Raw genomic sequence first — 21,284 nt, 5'->3', positions numbered from 1 at the left:
TGTTATGTGGTTTACTTTCATTCACTCGGGATCATCTGTCCTCCACCACCCCTCTGGATTCACGCTGCTCTCCGATTTCAGCTCTGCCTCTATCTGATTTATGAGCGATTGACCTCGCCTCACTCCGCAGACGAGATCTGCTTCCTCGAAAAGTGTGCTTAACTCATTAAAAAATACTGGATGTATAATTAATGCACAATTATGCAAATGTTATTACATTTTCATATCCTTTTTCTGAGTAGAATTAAATACATCATATTGAAACTTAAATTATTTACAAGGCTGGAGATGTAGTTTCACGGGCAGAGAGCCAGAGCTGAGGAGAAAAGAAAAGCTATAAAGAGAGGAGAGAGAAAGGATGGAGGAGGGGCTCTGCTCACTGTGACCTGCTGCAGATTTAAATCTCACCTGAAATTGTTTCAGACCAGCTTAAAAATCAATCTGCTATGGCATGAATTACACTCCATCAGAGCTGCTGTGTAGAGACATTCAGAGCAGAGGACTCCATCAACATCCCAAATGTAGGCAAAATTAAATTTCACACCAAATGTTGGAGTGTGACTCCATCCACTCTGTTAATCTATACAGCTGTGTTCATATTGATGAGGTCATGGCGCTCGGTGTAAGACATTTCCCTCTCATTAGGAGCGGCCTCTTAAAGCAAACGCAGCTTTCAGGCTCACTGAGCATGTGCGGCTTGGCTACTTTAAAAAAATCAAACATGTGAAGGCTCCTTTCAATCATCATAGTGAACTCTTCTTGTTTGGGTTGTCAATCATTTCATACCAAACACTAAGCGTGTAGACCTGCAGCACTGAAGCTTTTCTTGAGACCTTGTATTAAAGTTGCATTTATTTATTAATCGTTTGCATATTTTCACCTTTTTAGACTTTGTTTGAGCCAAATGACAGTGTTGTTTTCACCCGTCTTTTGTCTGTTCTCACTGACCTCATGTCTTATTTAAATGCGCACACACTCAGACTCTAATCAGACCAATGTCAGCAATGTCACAAAAGCTGTCAGAGCACACAACGTGGGTATCAAATGGTGTCTGACTGCAGGTCAGTCAACAGTTAGGACAGATTGAGACCCAGTTATTTGCTCCACAGCCATGGGAAAAACAATCACACGTAAAAAGTGAGCACACTGGAATCATAGACTGTCTGGAATGGACAGTGTGGAACTCCTGAAAAGTGCAAGTGCCGCAATAACAGAAATTCCTCTGATTTGATTTTTATTTATCTGGAACATTTGCAAATGAGAAGCAGAAAAATAAAAAGTAACAATTTCTTGCCTAAAGAGCAATAGTCAACAATAATCAGTCTGTTGTAACACTGAAAGCATCAACCAAGAAAACATAAAAAAACTGCAATGTTTAAAGGGAACAGGAGGTAACTAAAAGGTTTTATGAACCTGACCCTACTTATTTAACCACATCATTGCATATTCCAGAATTATTTTGTACACACAGTAAATACTAGGAATGGGCGAGTACCAATATCAGGTATCGGTATCAGGCTGATACCAGACTTTTTTCAAGGTATCGGTACTCGTGAAGGCTGCAAACACCAGCAGATACTCTAGGCCAGTGTTTCTCAACCCTTGTCCTGGAGGACCCCTGCCCTGCATGTTTTTTATGTTCCTGACTCCATCACACCTGATTCAAATGATCAGCTCGTCATCAAGCTCTGCTCGAGTCTGATTACGAGCCATTCATTTGAATCAGGTGTGTTGGAGTGGGGTAACATCTAAAACATGCAGGGCAGGGGTCCTCCAGGACAGGGATTGGGTAACACTGCTCGAGGCAAGAAAATCTTATGTCGACTAAGTCCTCCTCACCACTAGTTGCTGAGGTTTAACACCACTGCAAATGTGCGCCAGGTCCTGTTCAGCGAACATGAATGAACCAGAAAGAGTTAACAATTAAACTGTTTTATTTTGCACTTTAGTTTACTTTAAAAATACTTAAACTCTAACAGTTGTTAGTTTCATTAAGCACTTTTAATATATATATTTTTTATTCATCAAAAAAATCCTTAACTCAGAGAGTTGTTTGTGTTTTATTGGGACTTAATGGCAGAGTAACTGTGCTGTCTTTAATCGAAATGATCTGACACTTTTAATTTAAATTTTATGTATCCAAAGTACCAGTAGTATTAGTACTCTGACCGGTGGGAATACTCGTACTGGTATCAGTCTGCATAAAAAGTGGTATCGAACATACCTAGTAATTACAATTGCCGAACAAAAACAACAAGTAATACTTCAACCCACATCTACAAAAGAAGCAAGTGTAAACCTTTTGATGTGTATAACGCACCACTGATGACAATGGTCAGTGAAAATGATCTGCTACACACCATATAAATGTGAACTGGACATTTTACCAGTCACTTGTGGTTTACCTTTAATAGCTGGTGTTGGATTTCAAAATTTCAAAATCCGAAAAATAAGTGCTAATATTTCAATAGTAAAAATCCCAAAAGCTCACTCTCGCATCTCAAATACCCCCGATTAGCTTGTGCTTACATGCTAAGTCAGATACACAGCTCTCGAGTCAAGTGGAGTAGAAACATGACGCTGCAGGTGATTGCTGGGCTAGTTAGTGTGTTCATGTAGTCATGGTTGGACGCAGTGTGTGTGTGTGTGTGCTGGCATTGTGAATATCTAACATGTCTAGTATTCTTAGTTGTGGGGCTCAAACATTGATGGGAGCAGATAGTCATGGTCAACAGCTGTAGTCATGTTAACTCTACACACTTAGGGGTAATTTTGACAAATAATCAGTCTACCTGCTGCCACAGTATTTGGAATAGGTGGTATTTGATTTTTATTAGTATCAGTAGTATCAGGTGTTTAAATGGTTGTATTTGACTGTTTGTTTCAGAGCTTTGGTGAAACTTCAGCACATGTCACCCTGTAAGAGTCACTCAGGCCCTGCTGTGTCCTTCACTCAGCCTCACACATGTCTGTAGGCACATTGAACAGCTCTTGTTGGACATGTTGTCTTTAAAGCCAATAAATGCAATGTGCCCCCCATCCCCAGCCCCACCAGCCCTGGAAGTACCAACCACCCATCACCATGACAACTAGGCAGCCAGAGGGTGTAACATGATCCACCAGATCCAATTAGGAGTATGGGATGGGATTAGATTTGAATAGATGTGATTGCATTAAGGATAGATTAGGTTTATTGCGTTATTAGCTTGAGAAGGGCAGGACGAGTGAGCTCCAGACAACTGGTGGGGTGGTGCCACGCTCACTTATCTGCTCTGCTGAAAGAAGAGGAGAGAAAGCAGTCAGATTGTTTCCTCATTCATTACAATCAAAGAGAAGTGGGGAGTCACAAAATTTCAATTACCACCCCTGACTCATTCAAATATGATTACCCTGAAACTTTCACTTCAGCAATTTATATTTACGTTTACATATTTCCTAACATTAAAGAGGGGGTGTAGTCCTTTTTTGGTCTTTATTCTGTTCCTCAGGTGCCCAGTATGAGCTCAACATAAAAAAAAAAAAAATTATAATAATAATAATTTTATTTTTTCTCTCACAAGTGTTTTAGAAAACCTTATTTCAGCCTCTGACACATTTAATTTTAGCTGCTGTCTCTTTGAAACTCCTTCTCTACAAACCCCCTTCCCTCTGATTGGATAGCCCTCTGGTGGCTTGCTAAGGGCAGACCTTGGTGTTTGAGGTCCACCTCTCCAGTGTGTCATGAACCAGTTAGGAGATTCTTATATGATGACTTAATTATTTTAAAAAGTCTCATAGAGAGCTCGTATAATTTAAAGATGGACCTGACATGACGTTGCTAGGCACTGCCCAAGTAGCTGCCTGTTGCATCAGCTCTCTCTTCTTTGTCCATTTCTTGTAATTTTTTCGTCTCTTTTACGTCATCTTTGTATTTGGAGTGGAACATTACTTTGTATGGTTCATTGTTGGTCATGGACACCAAACTTTTTGTGACTTCAGTGATATTTTTACTACTTTTCTCCTGTGTTTGTCTGGAGATCCTACATGTAACCATGGCTGCATTGTTTACATGTGAAATTAGCTGTTAGCAGCCTGTAGCATGTCAATGCTAACTAGTGTAGGGCTTGATGATTTCCCTCGAGCTGAGGAGGAGGAGGTGAGGACGACGTGCTGGTTCTCAGGTGTGAGCTGACGACGTGGACCTGTCCTTCCATCCATCGTCACTGAGAACGTGGGATCTATCTCCGGTGGGATGGACGAGCTAGCTGTGCTAACCCAGCGGCAGAGGGGCTACCGGAGGGCAGAGTGGCATTGTGCTATTCACGGACGTGGCTGACGGAGCAGACATCGGACACTGGCGCCACATTGGAGGAGCTTCGCCTGCTGTGAGCAGACAGGATCCAGGAGACAGAGACTGAACAGACTGCTGGGGAGGCTCAGTCCTGGACCCTGTGGAGGTGGAGACTGGCTGGGCTGGAGAGTGGTGGACGGGCTGTCGTCATCTATTTTCTTGTGGACCTTTTTGCACTTTCTATACTCTTTCTTACTTTTGTTTTCTTAAATGCTGCGGTGACTCCTGAATTTCCCCTTGGGGATAAATAAAGTAGTTTCTATTCTATTCTATTCTATTCTATTCTATTCTATTCTATTCTATTCTATTCTATTCTATTCTATGCTTTCATTTATCGTACTTTTTCAAGCTGGGTGACTGCATAGCTAGAGGAAAAACTTTTTCAATCACTTTGATCAGTTTATAGACAGACTCGGGGATGTCTGTAATATATGAATATGTAGGTTTGAAAATCTGCACATGCTCAGTCTGAACATTCAGCATTGTTTACGTCATATTATTGGTTTTAGATACAGAAAGGCGCAATACCCCTCTTTAAGAGTTTCATTTTTGAACATATTAAGAAACTGTTACCAGCTATGTCTGAATGGTATTATTGTAAGATAAATAGTTTAAGGATGAATTATCACTTTTACCAACAAAGGCTTAACTGAGTTTCCCTCTGCTTTTTTTTTCTTTGCCAAAGAATAAAAATTAAATATCTTTCATCCCATCGAACAGCTTTGTGATTTATTTCAGGATGTACTTTTTCTCAAGAAAATTTAAAACAGTCTTGGAGGGAAATGTGCTCGTGTTAGTTTCACTGATCAAAACTATGCAAAGCACTGCATCAGCTTGGTTCACAACAGCACAAGTTCGGTCCAGTCCTTCTGGGTCAAAGTGGAGAGGTTTGTTCAGTGACTGAATAACTACCAGTGTTATTTTGAAATCTCACAGCCCCAGACCAGAATCCTTCTGACTCTTTTGATCATCAGACTTTATTTTGAAACTATTGTAAAGCAGGATTCTTGCTGGTCATCTGCAGTGACTGAAACTCGAGGTGTGGTTTTATTTCACAAAAGGGAAAAAGTCCCCATGGCAAGTCCAAATCAAGTCTTCTGCAGATTTGAATCAGGGGACTCCATTGATTGAAAGTATAAACCTCCGTAACCCTGTCCTTAACTTAATACAGTCATTTTACTCAGTTGCTTTACCTTCACACACCTGTGAGGAGCAGATCCAATTCCTTTTTGCACCTACTGGACTCTGACTGTTACAGTGTGGTGATTAGAATAAGTGCACTCATAACTAACAGCATTTATCTTTTCTGTCTCAGCCTGTCATTTTGGTTTTAACTTCCATCAAAGAATATTACAGAATTCAGGTTGCTATTTAGGAATTTAACTTTGAAAGCCAATCATGTTGCCACGAGCATGCAATGAGAGCTCCTGGAAGTCTTTGAAATATATGGCCACAAGCTAGAGCTGTTCTTAGTTTGGCCTGGAGTCTCTGACACACTGTAGTGAAGACGTGACTCTTAACAAGGCGTGTGTTTGTTTTGGAAGTGAATGGAGAACAGATCTTCTTTTTTTTCTACTTTTCTTTGCTCAAGGCAACTTTTTATCAGATACAACACCACAAGGTAAGGTGTTTATCAATAGTTAGGTAGGGCTCAGCTTTGAAACAACGAGCAAACTTGGTCAGTTTGTTCTGTAGTTAAGTAGCTGGCTATATTTAGCTCTGCTCACAGCCTGGTGCTCTGAGACGTGTCTGTAACAAATCTGAAAAGTGCTTCCGTTAAGACTTTTGTGGACATGTCAGGGTACAAGCTGGTTACCTATTTTCTTAGTTGGAGGGGACCCACAGGTAAATTTCTAGGGTGGTTGTCAAGTTGAAACTTTAGGGTGGGGACTTTTACGAGAAATTTCAGTCCAGTTTTCGGGTTTTCTGCGTAAGACATCATGTCCACAACAAGTTGTTGCTCTCGGAGTCTCAGTGAGTAGAAACAGTCGGCTTGTCACTGTTCCTGACCCAGTAAACGTTCCTACACCGTCTGCAACAACTCTGGAGCCTAAAGGCGCTCTGAAGAGCTACTGTTGTGATTGCTTGTTAAAATCCTTTTAATCTTCTCATCCTCTGTATCAGTCTCCTCTCTTCACTGTTCTCTTAATCATTTCATTACCACCTTAAGTTTTGTCTTGTTACCTTAAGGTAAGAAGTAATCTCTAAATGACTGCAGAACTGTCTCATTACCAGAGTAAGATGAGTGTTTTTTCCCCACAACTAAAAGCTGTGATTCCTCTCTTATCTCAACAAAATGTCTTTGGTAGTGTACTTGTTTTCTAAAAAATTAGAAGTATCAGGTAAATAAGGCTCATTGAGGATAAGAACTGCTGATGTTTAAGACCAAATAGCCTAAAACAAGGATCTGCAACCTGCAGCTCTGCAGCCTCATGTGGCTCTTTGACTCATTTGCAGCGGCTCCTTGTAGCTTTAAAAAAGTATCACTGAAATAAATGTTTGTTTTTCTTACAGAGGGTATTGATGATTTAAGACATTGACACTAAATAAAATCATGCATTAACATTTTATTGAACCGAATATTCATCACATCTGTCAATAATGCCTGCCACCGCTATACTTCACCACCTACAACATCAACAGCCCACCAACTTTCCATGCACCTGTGGTTAACCTCAAATTTTACAGCCCTGGTAAAATAACTAAATCTACAAAAAGACTAATCTGGAAAAAATATTGGTTTTAGTTGTGTGGGGATGGATTCATTAGACTACCAACATGCCAACTTAATATACATGATTGAAATGTGGCGAGACATTGGCAAAAAAAATAATGAATGATGAGTTAAGCACAATGATTAATAAATGTGATCGAAGCCAACTATACTTTCAAAAATGTAGTAGTTTTGGAAATTTATCACATTTCAAGACTTTTGAATTTTTGAAATTTCAGACTTTTTTGAAAATTTATTAAATTTATCAAATTTCTTTTTTTTTTAACTAAATGCAAATTCATTACATTTCTAAAATTGAAGAATTGAAAAAAAAATATCACATTTATAATTCATTATTTTAAAAAAATGAATAGATAAATTAAAAAAATACATCTTTAATACTTCATAAATACTCTTTAGATTATAACTATGTGTAAATTGTTTACACTTTATAGTCTTTACTGTGAAGATAAAGTAGATTTTGTAGCTTTAGAATGACTATAATTCAGGTGAGCTGGTAAAAATGGCTCCTATGAAAGTAAAGGGTTCAGACCCCTGGCCCAAAACAACCACTGATCTCTATATAACCCCCAGAGTAAAAGGTTTGGAAAATACAGATCACACACTTGTTAGGTCTTTGATTGGACTTTATCATACCCTGAGATCAGTGATGCAGAGGATTCCAGTGAAGAGAAAGTATTAGGTCCGGTATAAGTAAATGTTTACATAAAAACATGAATGAATGAATGACTGAATGAATTTCTATCTCCCGTGACTTTGGTTATGCTTAATGAAAATAAAATGAAACCAGTCTGTCATGAATCCTCTCATCCACAGCTGCCAGGATGTGTGCGGTTGTTCCTTAAGATCAGTTCGATACCCATCTTCATTGTACAACAGCCAGGATGACACCTGTGTCACATCCTCCATCTCTAATTATAGGGGTGCATATGATTACACATGGGTCAAACAGCTTGTGCCACTTCCTTAATTACTGAAATTTCCAACACAGCAGGAGGCTCAGGAAAAAATAGGTCCACTAAATTACCTGTTTTTGAAGGCTGGTTTTATAACAGACTGCATAATCAGGAGTGTCTGGAGCTTCATCACAGAGGCTGAGTGACTAACTTCCTCTTCAAAGTTTACAGATCAGAAGGTGGTTGGTGTTTTGAGACCAAGTGAAAGAGCAGATAATGGCACTGGTAATACATCTTTAGAGGGGTTGAATGAGGTAGATATCTGAAGACACTTGAGAACCAGCTCCTGTGCTCACAACCTCCTCTTTGCCAAGCTGACAAGTAGCTATGTGTATAAAGATCAACACCTCCTGATGTTCTTTAAGTTTAGTACACTGTATTCCTGTCAGCTCTCAAACTAATGTAATGACCTGACTGCCACCTCTTTTTACGCCCTTGACTCAGCCCCCTCGAAAGGTGGCTTGTACAGGGGGCAGGTTGTGATAATGTGGTTGACGGTCTGCTCAGGCTCCCCACATTCACATGCTACACTGTCCGACACATCCTTGATGACCTAAAGAGGCCAACCCTCATGACATTTAAGGAGGGCCCATCGTTGGCGGGGTATCAGTTCTCCTTCAATCTTCAATGCCATCCCCAGGGCCTCGGACATACCGTTGAGAACATGTCTGTCCTGCCGACTCCTACTCTTGCTTGAGCTGCCAACCTGAAGGAATGGCGGGACATAAGCCTGCTTAGAGAGGCTGCACTGTTGTGTCATGCAGTGGTGTTTGGCTTCCCTTGCCAGGGCAAGGGTGGCCACCTTTCACTGTAGGTCAGGTGGGGCGATTCTTGCAAGGGCTGTTTGGTAGAACAGAAGGGTGGACTTCAGGCAGCCGGTCATGATCTGGAGGACATTGTTCAGGACCACATCTACCTTCTTGATGTGCTGCTTCTGGGGCAGGGCTGGGGCACAGTACTTGGCCACATAGAAAACAAGGGCTTGTGAGGGGATCAGAATCAGAATCAGAATACTTTATTGATCCCAAGGGGAAATTTCATTTCAGTTACGTCCCTTCCAAGACATATAAGAAGACAAACTCAGACATGGGAAAACAAACTAAATTGGGGTTAACCTAGGAGCAGCCAGCTACCCAGCACCCCTTTGCAATAGTTATGAAATAACAACATTGGGACAAGAGGGAAAAAAAGTGTTAATTCAAGACTATTCCCCAGCAGGGGGTGTAGTTTGAGATCAAGAAAAAAAAACACCTCAGCATATAAGCACATGATAACAACTAACATAAACTTGAAGACTTGCACAAATGTCACTGCTCAGCCTTGGAGGGGTGCGCACGCAGCCTTACTCGGGCACGTGTGCATCAACCCTCTGCAGCTGATCTGTAACGGAGCCAAAGAAGGTGTTGAGTTCAAGGTAGTGTGTGTGCCATGTGACTTCATATGTGTATGAGTAAGCCCATGGACTTTATCCCTGCCTAGATTCAACAATGTTCGTGCTGTCTTATGGTGGCCGTGGAGACAACATCGAGGGGTTCTGGTACAGAGACAAGTTCACAGGAAGAAGGTGTGGGATGGGAGGGGGTAGAGCAGGGGTCGGGAACGTATGGCTCGCGAGCCAGGTGTGGCTCTTTTGATGATTGCATCTGGCTCGCAGATAAAACAAAATATTCTCACGTGTTTTAATCCATCCATCGATTTTCCACTGCGCATGTCCTGTTCAGGACTGCAGGAGCAATTGTCCATCATTTTAATTGGTTGATAATAGCCTACGCTACCCGTTGCTGGGTAAACAGGTAAACTCCCCTTTTTGAATCAGTCGGTCATTAGCTCAAAGCTAACCCTTTGACGACGAAGATGGCAAAAAGAAAAAAAGATGAGGAGTATCGTACATTTCAGGACGAATGGACCGAAGAATTCGCCTTTGTGGAGAGAGCAGGTTCTGCAGTGTGTCTAATTTGCAATGACAAAATTGCATCGATGAAACGGTCAAATATAAAGCGGCACTTCGACACACGCCATGCCACCTTTGCATCAAAATACCCGGTGGGAGACAGCAGAAAGAAAGCGTGCCAAGAGCTATTGAGCAGGGTGCAAGCTAGTCAGCAGCAACTCCGCGTATGGACCCGGCAAGGTGATTATAACTCCGCTAGCTTTGCTGCAACTTTAGCAATAGTGAGGAACGGAAAACCATTCACCAATGGCGAGTATGCGAAGACGTTCATGCTGGATGTTGCCAATGAACTTTTTGATGATCTTCCGAACAAAGACAAGATAATCAAACGGATACAAGACATGCCTCTGTCAGCAAGAACTGTTCATGATCGTGCCATCATGATGGCAAATCAAGTGGAGGAAACGCAAGTCAAAGACATAAATACAGCGCCGTTCTTTTCCTTGGCTTTGGATGAGTCAACAGACGTGAGCCATTTGTCGCAGTTCAGTGTGATAGCAAGATATGCAGCTGGTGACACACTGCGCGAAGAAAGTCTTGCTGTTCTGCCAATAAAAGGGTCTACAAGAGGTGAGGATTTATTCAAGGCTTTCATGGAGTTCGCTCAAGAAAAAAAGCTACCTATGGACAAACTTATCTCAGTGTGTACTGATGGTGCTCCGTGTATGGTGGGGAAAAACAAAGGATTTGTGGCGCTTCTCCGTGAACATGAAAAGAGACCCATCCTAAGTTTCCATTGCATTCTACACCAGGAGGCACTCTGTGCGCAGATGTCTGACGGGCAGCTTGACGAAGTGATGTCGCTGGTCATTCGTGTGATCAACTTCATTGTTGCTCGAGCCTTAAATGATCGCCAGTTTAAAACACTGCTGGATGAAGTTGGAAACAGCTATCATGGTCTGCTTTTGCACAGCAACGTGCGTTGGTTGTCGAGAGGGAAGGTGCTTAGCCGTTTTGCGGCATGCCTGAATGAAATCCGGACTTTCCTTGAAATGAAAGGCATCGAGCATCCTGAGCTAGCCGAAACTGAGTGGCTCCTCAAGTTTTACTATCTCGTGGATATGACTGAACATCTGAACCAGCTCAACGTGAAAATGCAAGGCATTGGAAATACAGTGTTATCCCTTCAACAAGCCGTGTTTGCTTTTGAAAACAAGCTGGAGCTTTTCATCATGGATCTTAAATCAGGTCGTTTACTACATTTTGAAAAACTAAGACAATTTAAAGATGCATGCACAGCAAGTGAGCCCACTGAAAAATTTGATTTTCATCAACTAGCTGGCTTCACATCCAGTCTCCTACAGTCGTTCAAAGCACGCTTTGGAGAATTTCGTGAGCACACTCATCTTTTCAAGTTCATCACCCATCCAAATGAGTGTTCACTGAACACAGCCGACCTGAGTTGCATTCCTGGTGTCTCCGTCAGAGATTTTGAGGTAGAAGTGGCCGACCTGAAGGCTTCAGACTTGTGGGTGAGTCAGTTCAAGTCACTGAGTGAAGATTTGGAAAGAATCGCACGACAGAAAGCGGAGTTGGCGAGCAAGCACATGTGGACAGAAATGAAAAAACTTCAACTCGAAGACCAGCTGATTATCAAAACCTGGAACGCGCTTCCTGTGACATACCACACACTGCAACGTGTGAGTGTTGCTGTATTGACCATGTTTGGATCTACTTATGCATGTGAGCAGTCATTCTCACATCTTAATAACATCAAGTCTAACCTACGATCACGTTTAACGGATGAAAGCCTCAACGCTTGCATGAAGCTTAACCTCACCGAGTACCAACCTGACTACAAAGCCATCAGCAAATCCATGCAGCACCAGAAGTCGCATTAATGGTGAGTACTATAACAACCATATTTAAAAGAATAAATTTAGAGGCATATTATACTCACATTTAGTCTAATTCAGTCTTAAAATATATTAAATGGCTCTCACTGAAATAAATTTCCAAATATTTTGCTTTTATGGCTCTCTGAGTCAAAAAGGTTCCCGACCCCTGGGGTAGAGCATCTGTCTGCATTCCATCCAGGAGATATGGAGTACCTTGGCGGGGGCACCCCAGGTCGTACCATCCAGGATAAGTAAGACCCTTGATGTAACCTTGGACCTGACATGTTTAGGTTGTTGTTTGAATGGTAGTGTCCTGTCCAGGTGAAAGCCAAGTATAGCATAGTATCATTTAAGACAGCTGACCACAGAACAAGCAGTCATTTTTATGCAGCTTACAGTTTGAATTAAGAGTTTAAAGAACAGTAACTCATATGAATGAATGGAGCTTAACACTACTTCAGTTGCCAAAATGCGTGCGGGCACGTTTGATTACGTTGACAGAAAAATTGGTCTATAAGAAGTTAAATCCATATCAGCAGTGGACAAAAATCTAAAAAGGGGATCATACAAAGACGACATTAGAATCAGCTTTTCTCTCATCCCACATTTCCTCTGTCCTCTATAACACAGTTAAATCCCCTTCCTCTTGAAGGCCGATGGTGCAGAGTCCCTCGTGATCAGAGGAGGGGGTTTGCTAATATCTCCCTGTATTGATCAGAGGACGGTCAGCATGAACAAATGGCACTATTAGAGGAACAAGGGTCTCCAACACAGCAAAATAACAGACTGCACATCAATTCAGCCAGTCAATCAACTTGACACTCCACTAGTCAACCGCCCTTTAGTTCCCATGTCTGTGTGTCCTCCTCTATTCCCATGTCACCAGGAAGCGGCCTTGTCTTTGAATGCTTTAATGGTTAGACAAACGTGGTGGGGTGGGGGGTATTACGCTATGTGAAGGTAATAAAAGCTCCGTGATCAATCGAAGCTCCACCAATCAATCAACATTGTGATTGTGATTCAGGATAAAATTAACTGTGAACCAAGAATCTGAAAGCAGAAGAAGATGCATGAGTTTTGAGAAAGAGAAGAGACCAAATTAACAAAGTACTGATATTAAAACAGAATCTTTCTTTACATAGAGCCTTCCTCAGCTTATACTGCAGACTTTTCAGCACAGACCTGCTACAGACTAAAAGACCAGAACCACGCACTTAGCTTTCATCTCACTTCTGTAGCTCTCCTCTGAAGTCCACCTGGACCCAGTGTGTGGTGTTTCTCTGCTAGCTGCTGCAGAGAAACACTGCTGGTAAGTTTTCCTCAGAGAGCATGAGGAGAACCTCTGAACAGGTCCAGAGGAGAAAAATCAGATTCATATTTCTGTGTTCGGTTGTACAGACTTGTATTGTCTACATCACTCTGCTGTACTTTATGCAAAGATAAAAGCAGACCCAGGTCTTACCAAATACTAAGAACAGCAGACCTGCAAAGAATGTACAACCCAGCAGTCAAAGGAACAGAACGATTCAACAGTCCAACACCTAAATTTATTTATTTATTTATTTATTCAGTCTTAAGCTCACTTTAAATTGCTATATAATACAATTCTACAGTCCCACTTAGAAGTGCAGTGGTGATGGCATCTGCTGTGACTAGGGCGGCCAAACCGTCCTGTAAAAAATGGAATCATCCCTTATTTCACACTTGAAGGTTGCGTCCATAGACTGTAAAATAAATGAACGCCCCCTTGCTCGGCTCTAAGTGTGGATTTCCGTGAAAACTGCTCCTCCTGGTGGCTGGCTGCAGTATAGGTTAAAAAATCCGGCTATCCAGTCATTCCAGATGGGCTGTGGTCAAACTTAAAAAAAATTAATACACCTTGTAGAAATGTTTCTTACGTCCGACTGCTGTGTTGATTTGAAGATATAATTTGGCTGCCTTATAGTCAAGTCCTCTTTTTAATGAAAATATTTGTTTTCATTAGTTACAAGAGGTTAAAAACAAGGTTTTACGTAACGTTTAACGATGATTGACAGCTTCCGTTCTAGTGGATCTTTTCGCGGATTATAAAAATGTCAGGAGGTAGAGTCAAGAAGTGATTAGACTCTTGAAGGAAGAAATTATTATTTTTGTCACTCGGCTACACTCAGATTCTCCAATCTATATACAGTCTATGGTTGCATCCTGTTTTAAATCAATACAGGACAAAATTTGTCCTGTATTTCCAGTTTGCCTTGAACGCAGCACCACTCTGCCTGAGTTCAACATTTGTTGGTGTCTGCCCACGAGATATGGCAGTTGGTTGGTTGATTTTAATTGGGGAAAAGTCATAGGACATGGAAAAGTCTGTTGCAGTGCTTTCTGTGCCACATGGTCGCTCGTCGAACATGCGACAGCATGCAGCTTGAGAGCAATAATACTGCAACACCAGGACAAACAAATGTCAGACTCAAAATTCACCATACCTGAAGCATCTCCAGATGCAAGAATCTTACTAAGAAAATATGATAAATTTGGAAAAATTGATCCTACTAAACCGGTCAAGAATGAGATTTTAAAAAGATATGAATTATTTTTAAGCAGCCACAGTGTTTTACAGAATGTATTTTCTCAGATTGGTTATTTGTTATCAAAAGTTCAAGAATACAGACATTTATTTACCACACCATGAAAAACGTTCAATACAACATTGATAACCATTAGGATCTGTGTATGGTTTGTTCTTTCGTTATTCTGTTTTAAAACAAAATTCAAAAAAATGAAAAAAACTGACTTGTTTTTTATTTTTCTGTTTTAAAACCAAAATGGAAACACGGAATAACAGACAAACAGAAAAAACATGTTTTTCTGTCCTGGTTTTAAAAATGGTAAAACGAAAAATAATACAAGATTGTGTCAAAATTATTTGTGTAATATTTTGATATTAAATGTGAACATCTCTTTATAAAAATTATAACTCACATTGGAGGTTTATACAGACATGTTTCTGCGCTTTTTTTTTTTTTTTTTAGAAGTAACAGATCGCTGACAATTCACTCCATCTTATCCGCACCCATCTGCACACTCTCATGTGTTCCAATGAGACAGTCATGGCACAGTCTGCTGCTGTCTGATCTGCTCTCAGATAAACCAAGAAACATCAGAGAAGGTGATTATGTTTTTTTCTCTCCCTCTTTTTCACCTGTTCCACGAGCTATGACTCATTTCATGCGTAACGGCTTTGCCCCTTCATTTCTCTTCCGCAGCGCTCTCTCATCAGTAAAGAGGCTGCATTTGGAATAAAAAGAATTAAAGTATACCAGTTAGTTATTTTATAATGGCTCACTTCATGCGTAACTCATCTCATCCGCATGTCTTATTGCAGTGTTTCCCAACCCTGGTCCTGGAGGACCCCTGCCCTGCGTGTTTTTTATGTTCTCGACTCCAGCACACCTGATTCAAATGATCAGCTTGTCATTAAGCTCTGCTGGAGCCTGATAACGAACCATTCACTTGAATCAGGTGTTTTGGAGTAGGTAACATCTAAAACATGCAGGGCAGGGGGTCCTCCAGGACCAGGGTTGGGAAACACTGAAATAAAGTATATATATTTAAGTACCCAAGAGTAATTTTGTTTACTCTGCTGATAAAAAGTGCTTTTTTAGGAAGTGGTGTGGCAGGTAGTCTTTGGTTTTTGAGGATCTGCAACCATTACACCTCCACATTTTAACACCAGAAGTTGTTACTTCATGTTAAACAGTAATTATGCCACCTCCTAAATTAAAATCAACTTTGATCTATTTATACATCTCAGCAACCTCGAACGGTTGACTTAGAGGGCTGTGGCTTCACTGGTTTTCATACGCCACCCTGAAGTGGGGGAAGAGGAGAGGAAGGAGGAAAGCAGTCATCATCACTGAAAACTCAGTGAATCCGTCAAGCTTTACCTGCTCCTTGTTTACTTGTCTCTTTCTGAGCACAAATGTCTTCCTGTCATGGTTTCAGTGTTTATCAGGCGTGGATTACTGTCTGCCTGACCACAGATTCCAACAACATCATTGTATCCATCCAGTCCAAGCTGCTGCAGCTCTTCTGCTCCACTTGTGTACCGAAGCTCCACCTTTCACCTCACAGCCTCACAGCTTCTGTGATAGAGCTCGCAGGCACCCATTAAGAAAGGGGGCCTGTAATAGTCTAATGTCCACACACACACACGCACACACACGGCCATTTATCGGCCCCAACGAGCCACTAAATGGCTCTGATGGATAGATGTGGGAGAGCTGCCTCATTTTCTCTCCTGGACCATAAAGGGCTGCTCGGCCATTTTCAGCAGCCCACTGGTCAAACAGCCATCCATCTCACCGTCACACTGCTATAAATCTGACCGCTCCTTCAGCCGCCCTCACTAGCTCACACACTCTGCCACTCTCATAATCACTCCCCCCCCTTTCTCTCTGCCTTCTTCATACTTGTCTTATTTGGCTTCACCTCGTGCATATTTCATGCTGTTATGGCAACTCTGCAGATTAAAGAAACTCACAGGTTAAGGTTTAATTTCATAGCACGGCTCTCGGAAGCAGCTTTGTCTGACCATTAAAGAATGAAAAGAGTGCAATTTAATCTTATCTAAATGGTTGTTGGTGTTATTCTTGGTTTATTGTCATGATCCCTCTTCTGAAGTAGCTAACAGCTAAGATACTGTTTGGAAACACAGCAATGCCAAGAAATCAAGACACGTCAAGAAAGAAAAGCGTTAAAGTAACCCAATGTTACCATCCTGATGGTATCTGAAACTGACTTTAATATTATATTTATTTTGATGTTATATAGTTTGAATTAGTGTTGTGCGAGTCAAGAATCACTTTACTGAAGCATAAATCCTGATTCATCCAAGCTAATGACTCATTCAATGACTCGATACAAAGCTCAAGGTAGCCCAGCTCAACCTAAGCACAAGAGAATCATTCACTAGCTCACAGTACATAGCATGGCTCGTCCATAGACTGTAAAAAAAAATGGACGTCATCTTGCTCAGCTTGGAGTGAGGTCGCCATGAAAAACTGCTCCCCCTGGTGGCAGGCTGCAGGATAGGTTAAAAAATCCGGCTATCCAGTCATTCCAGATGGGCTGTAGTCAAACTTTAAAAAAATTAATACACCTGGTAGAAATGTTTCTCATGTCTGATTGTTGTGTTGATTTGAAGATATCATTTGGCTGTGTTGTATCAAGTTCACTTTTTTCTGAAAGTTTTTTTTCCATTAGTTATAAGAGGTTAAAAACAAAGTTTTAGGTCACGTTTAACAATGATTGACAGCTGCCTTTCATGTGTATCTTCTTCGGGGAGTGTGAAATATGTCTGGAGGTAGAGACAAGAAGGAATAAGACTCTCGAAAGAAAAAAAATATATATATTTTTTGTCACCTGACTCCACTTAGATTCTCCCAGAATCCCTCATCGTCTCTACTGTGTAGACTCTGGCTGCTCAACTGCTACAATGGCTGCGCCTGTGACGGGGGTATTTTGGCTTCAAAACCGTTTAATGGTAAACGGCAGAGCCACACTGTCCAATCTATATACAGTCTATGGTGTATACTGCTACTAATAACTACACACAATAACTGTGATGATATTTGAATCAAATTTAGCTGTTAAATCTATTCATGCACAGAATTGAAATGTATTTTCTTTACATTTTTACATGATTGTTTTGTTGATGATTTATAGTACCAGGGTTGTAAAACTTTGGTATTTCACAGATCGTCATTAAATGTTATTAAAATCGTCATTACGTGTTTGTACACGTGATGACGTGTAAATGCTTATTAAGTTTTGGATTTGCGCAGGGTTGCTGTAGGGCCGGACAACAGTGAGTATCATACAGGGCAATTGTCTTGAGGTTATCTAGGCCATCTCATAAATCAGAAGTCTATTCTTTATGAGTACAATTGTGTATTATCCGAGATGAACTATATGATATGGTATTTTGAATATTGAGGAGAAATTTTATGGTTTGAGAAAGCTAACTTGACACGTGTTAACTGCTGCGTAACACGTTAAGCTAGCTATCATTTTTGAAGCGAAACGTGACAGCTGATTGTATAAAATGTTGAAATAATAAGTGGTTACATGACCAAAACCAGATGTTATGGTAAAACTGAATATATATACATCATATAGATGCATTACGTTGTTGTTGGAACCTAAATAAAGATGTTTTTGTTGTGTAACATTTATGAGGTGTGATTGTAGAGGTCAATATACAGAACTGATAGGATTTAGTGTTAAAACACATATAATTGTGAAATATTCTATAGTTATTTAGCAAAGGAATGACTTATAGAGTTTTAAGATCATAACAAGGAAGTTCAGTCGTATGTTCAATAGAAGTATTGTGAAAGTTTTTTTAGTTTGTCCTTTATATTTATGAATTGTTTAGTAATGTGTTATGACCTTGAAGGATGATGTTAGTTAAGTAATAACAGAACCTAGAGATGTGAAAAAAAAAAAAAATGTTACCTGCATTGAAGGCTCATCATGAAGGAAAGTCATAAGGACCACTAGTAGTTCTTTGGAGATCTCAAAAAACATTAAGGAGGGTGTTAAAAGACAACAAAACAAAGGCATGCCTTAACATTTAAGCATGGACTACCTCAACACAAGGACTGTTCTGGGAAAAATGTGCAAAAAAAAGAACACAAGCACTTTCAGGAGTTGTAAATCTTACATGTCTTTTGTATTTTCCTTTTGCCAGCAAAATGGCCACCAAATTACCCAAGTACTGTAAATTTCAGTTGTGTATGTCTTAGTCTTGAAGTCTCAGTTTGGATATGGTATGATTAACTAACAAACGCTATAATTAGCAATGTTATATGCCAAAAAAATTATGGGGAATTATTTATCAGAGCCCAAAGGGGTGTTAGTTGTTCGAGTGAGCAGTACGGCCATTAAAAAAATTAATGGGTTCAATGTTTTTTGTTTTTTTTTTTCTAATATGATTCTGAGATCATCTTTAGGCTCAGTATTCTGAGCTTAAATTCAGAATTTGCGATTCTTTCCCCTCAGAATTCTGAGATTAAAGCCAGAATTCTGCTTTTCTTTCATAGAATTCTGGCTTTAATCATAGCATACTGAGGGAAAGAAAGTCAGAATTCTGGCTTTAATCTCCGAATACTAAGGGAGAATAGTCAGAATTCTGCCTTTCTTTCATAAAATTCTGGGATCAAAGTCAGAATTTTGCCTTTAAGCTGTGCAAAGCAAAGGTTTGTTTGTTTTTTTGGCTTCAAGTCAGCTTTTATCATTTAAATACAGTTCACTTATTTCAAGAGTTTAGTACTACTTTAATGATGATGTAAAGTTTTACATTATACATGTATAACAAATGTTAAACCTGTTTGAGGTGTTTTGAAACCTCATTGGTTGTGTGTTGTTGATGTTTTTGTGTGTTTATACACTGCAGTTAGTTAAAAAAAAAAAAAAAAACACTGCAGACTAACAGACATTTTTAAAGGTATTTATTGACTAAAGTCTTACCTTTCCTTGATTTGCCTTGCTTAAACAAGACTGTAAATGAATTTAAATTATTATCTTGGCAAGTGTTAAACAGTGACCCCTGGTGGTGATTTATAGTAAGACACAATTGACTCGTCCTCACCGGGATTAAAAAAAAATAAAAAAAAAAAAAAAAAAATTGAGATTTCTTAATTGTTGAAATATTGAGATTTGAACACATTTTTTTGGGAAACCAGAGCCTTTCTAGATTTTTTGGAGTCAAAACAAAGCCATGATAACATTTAGAAAATAACGCCCCCACCATTCACCTCCCTACAGGAGTTACACAGGAGTCCCCACGGGGTGGCATAAACAAGTTTGCGTGTGTGTGTGTGTGTGTGTGTGTGTGTGTGTGTGTGTGTGTGTGTGTGTGTGTGTGTGTGTGTGCGTGTATGTCTTTGTGTGTGTATGACTTGGTGTGTGTTTCTGTACTTTCAGGAAATGGCGTCAGTAAACAGTCTTCCAGCTTCTGCTGATGAAGAAATACAAGGTTTAAGAGCTACATGCCAACTGTTATGTGTAAGTATTCACAAAGTTTTTGGTACATAGTGATTGTGTTATATTTACTTTGTTGGATATAAAGGTGTTAAGTGTGTGACAAACAGCAAATTTTATTGTAATGTTCCAACAAAAGTTCATTAATAAGGTGGAATTTTGTGATAGCAAGATGTAAATAGTTATTGCTTCATTGTTTAACAAGGATAGCTGTATATTTTATGAAGAAAAGTCATGTGACAAAAATGAAATAACAGTATTCAAAGTTAGTATAGCTGATGTTGTGGAACACTATTTAATTTGCTGATAGGATGAGTCAATTGTGTTTCGTATTTACCAATTCTTAAAACATGTTTGTATTTGTTTGTAGTAAAGTTAAAATCATTTGTAATTGAGTGGGAGGTGGTACAGTATGTTAAGGATATTGTAGCATTTTTTATTTGGGGGCAAATTTTTGGATTCATCTATTTGCAGTGTAAATTGTATGAAAGTTGGAGTTAAAATGTATCAGCATGTACAGTATATTGAGGTGTTCACTGTTCCAGTTTGTTTGATCTTAGAAATGCAGGAGTCTAAGTTCCTTGTTTGTTCTGGGATGTGTTTCAGTACCACAGTTTGGATGAGCAAACCCCTCGTCCAATCCTGCGTAGCAGCATTTTGACTTGGGGGAACAACACACTGACAACCAAGAACAGGGCTTATAGCATGAGGAGAGCCATGCAACAAAGAATAAAGTGGCAACAAAATGAAACAGCCAGCTTGAACCGACTGCTACAGCAGAAAACAGACAGGGTGGAAGAGTTGGAGGTCACAATGGCTTTCCAAAATGATGGTGAATATTTGTAGTGTGTGATTGTGAAGTTTTTTGTTTTTCTCATTGTTCATGTTATTGTGTAATGATAATCCAAAGGGATTAGATATTGTGTAAAGCAGTGTTTCCCAACCCTGGTCCCGGAGGACCCCTGTCCTGCATGTTTTAGATGTTACCCCACTCCAGCACACCTGATTCAAATGAATGGCTAGTTATCAGGCTCAAGCAGAGCTTGATGACGAGCTGATCATTTGAATCAGGTGTGTTGGATCCGGGAACATAAAAAACATGCAGGGCAGAGGTCCTCCAGGACCAGGGTTGGGAAACACTAATGTAAAGTGTTACAGGCATTGATTAGGGTTTTTAGATTGAAGGACATCAGAAAATTTTTATTTAAAATGCAATGACTTAGAGTATTTGTGTTATAGAAGTATAATATTATTTATACTATCTGGGTGTGTAGTTTTAATGGGATTAATTATGAGCAATTATATGTGAGAATATGTATTTGTGTGGTTTTTTTTAGAGGAACATGAGTCCAAAGAAGACGTGGATGTGGGAGATGCAGAAGGCTCTGAAATTGTAGGGTGCCAATGGTAAGAGCAGGAAGCTCATGTTTTGGTGTGATATAACAGGGAT

This window comes from Halichoeres trimaculatus, unplaced genomic scaffold (assembly GCF_033239565.1).
Source record: "Halichoeres trimaculatus isolate MK-OKI-2021-1 unplaced genomic scaffold, fHalTri1.1 fHalTri1_scaffold_18, whole genome shotgun sequence".
Taxonomy (NCBI): domain Eukaryota; kingdom Metazoa; phylum Chordata; class Actinopteri; order Labriformes; family Labridae; genus Halichoeres; species Halichoeres trimaculatus.
The sequence above is the reverse complement of the archived record's forward strand: the minus strand, read 5'-3'. Positions refer to the sequence as shown.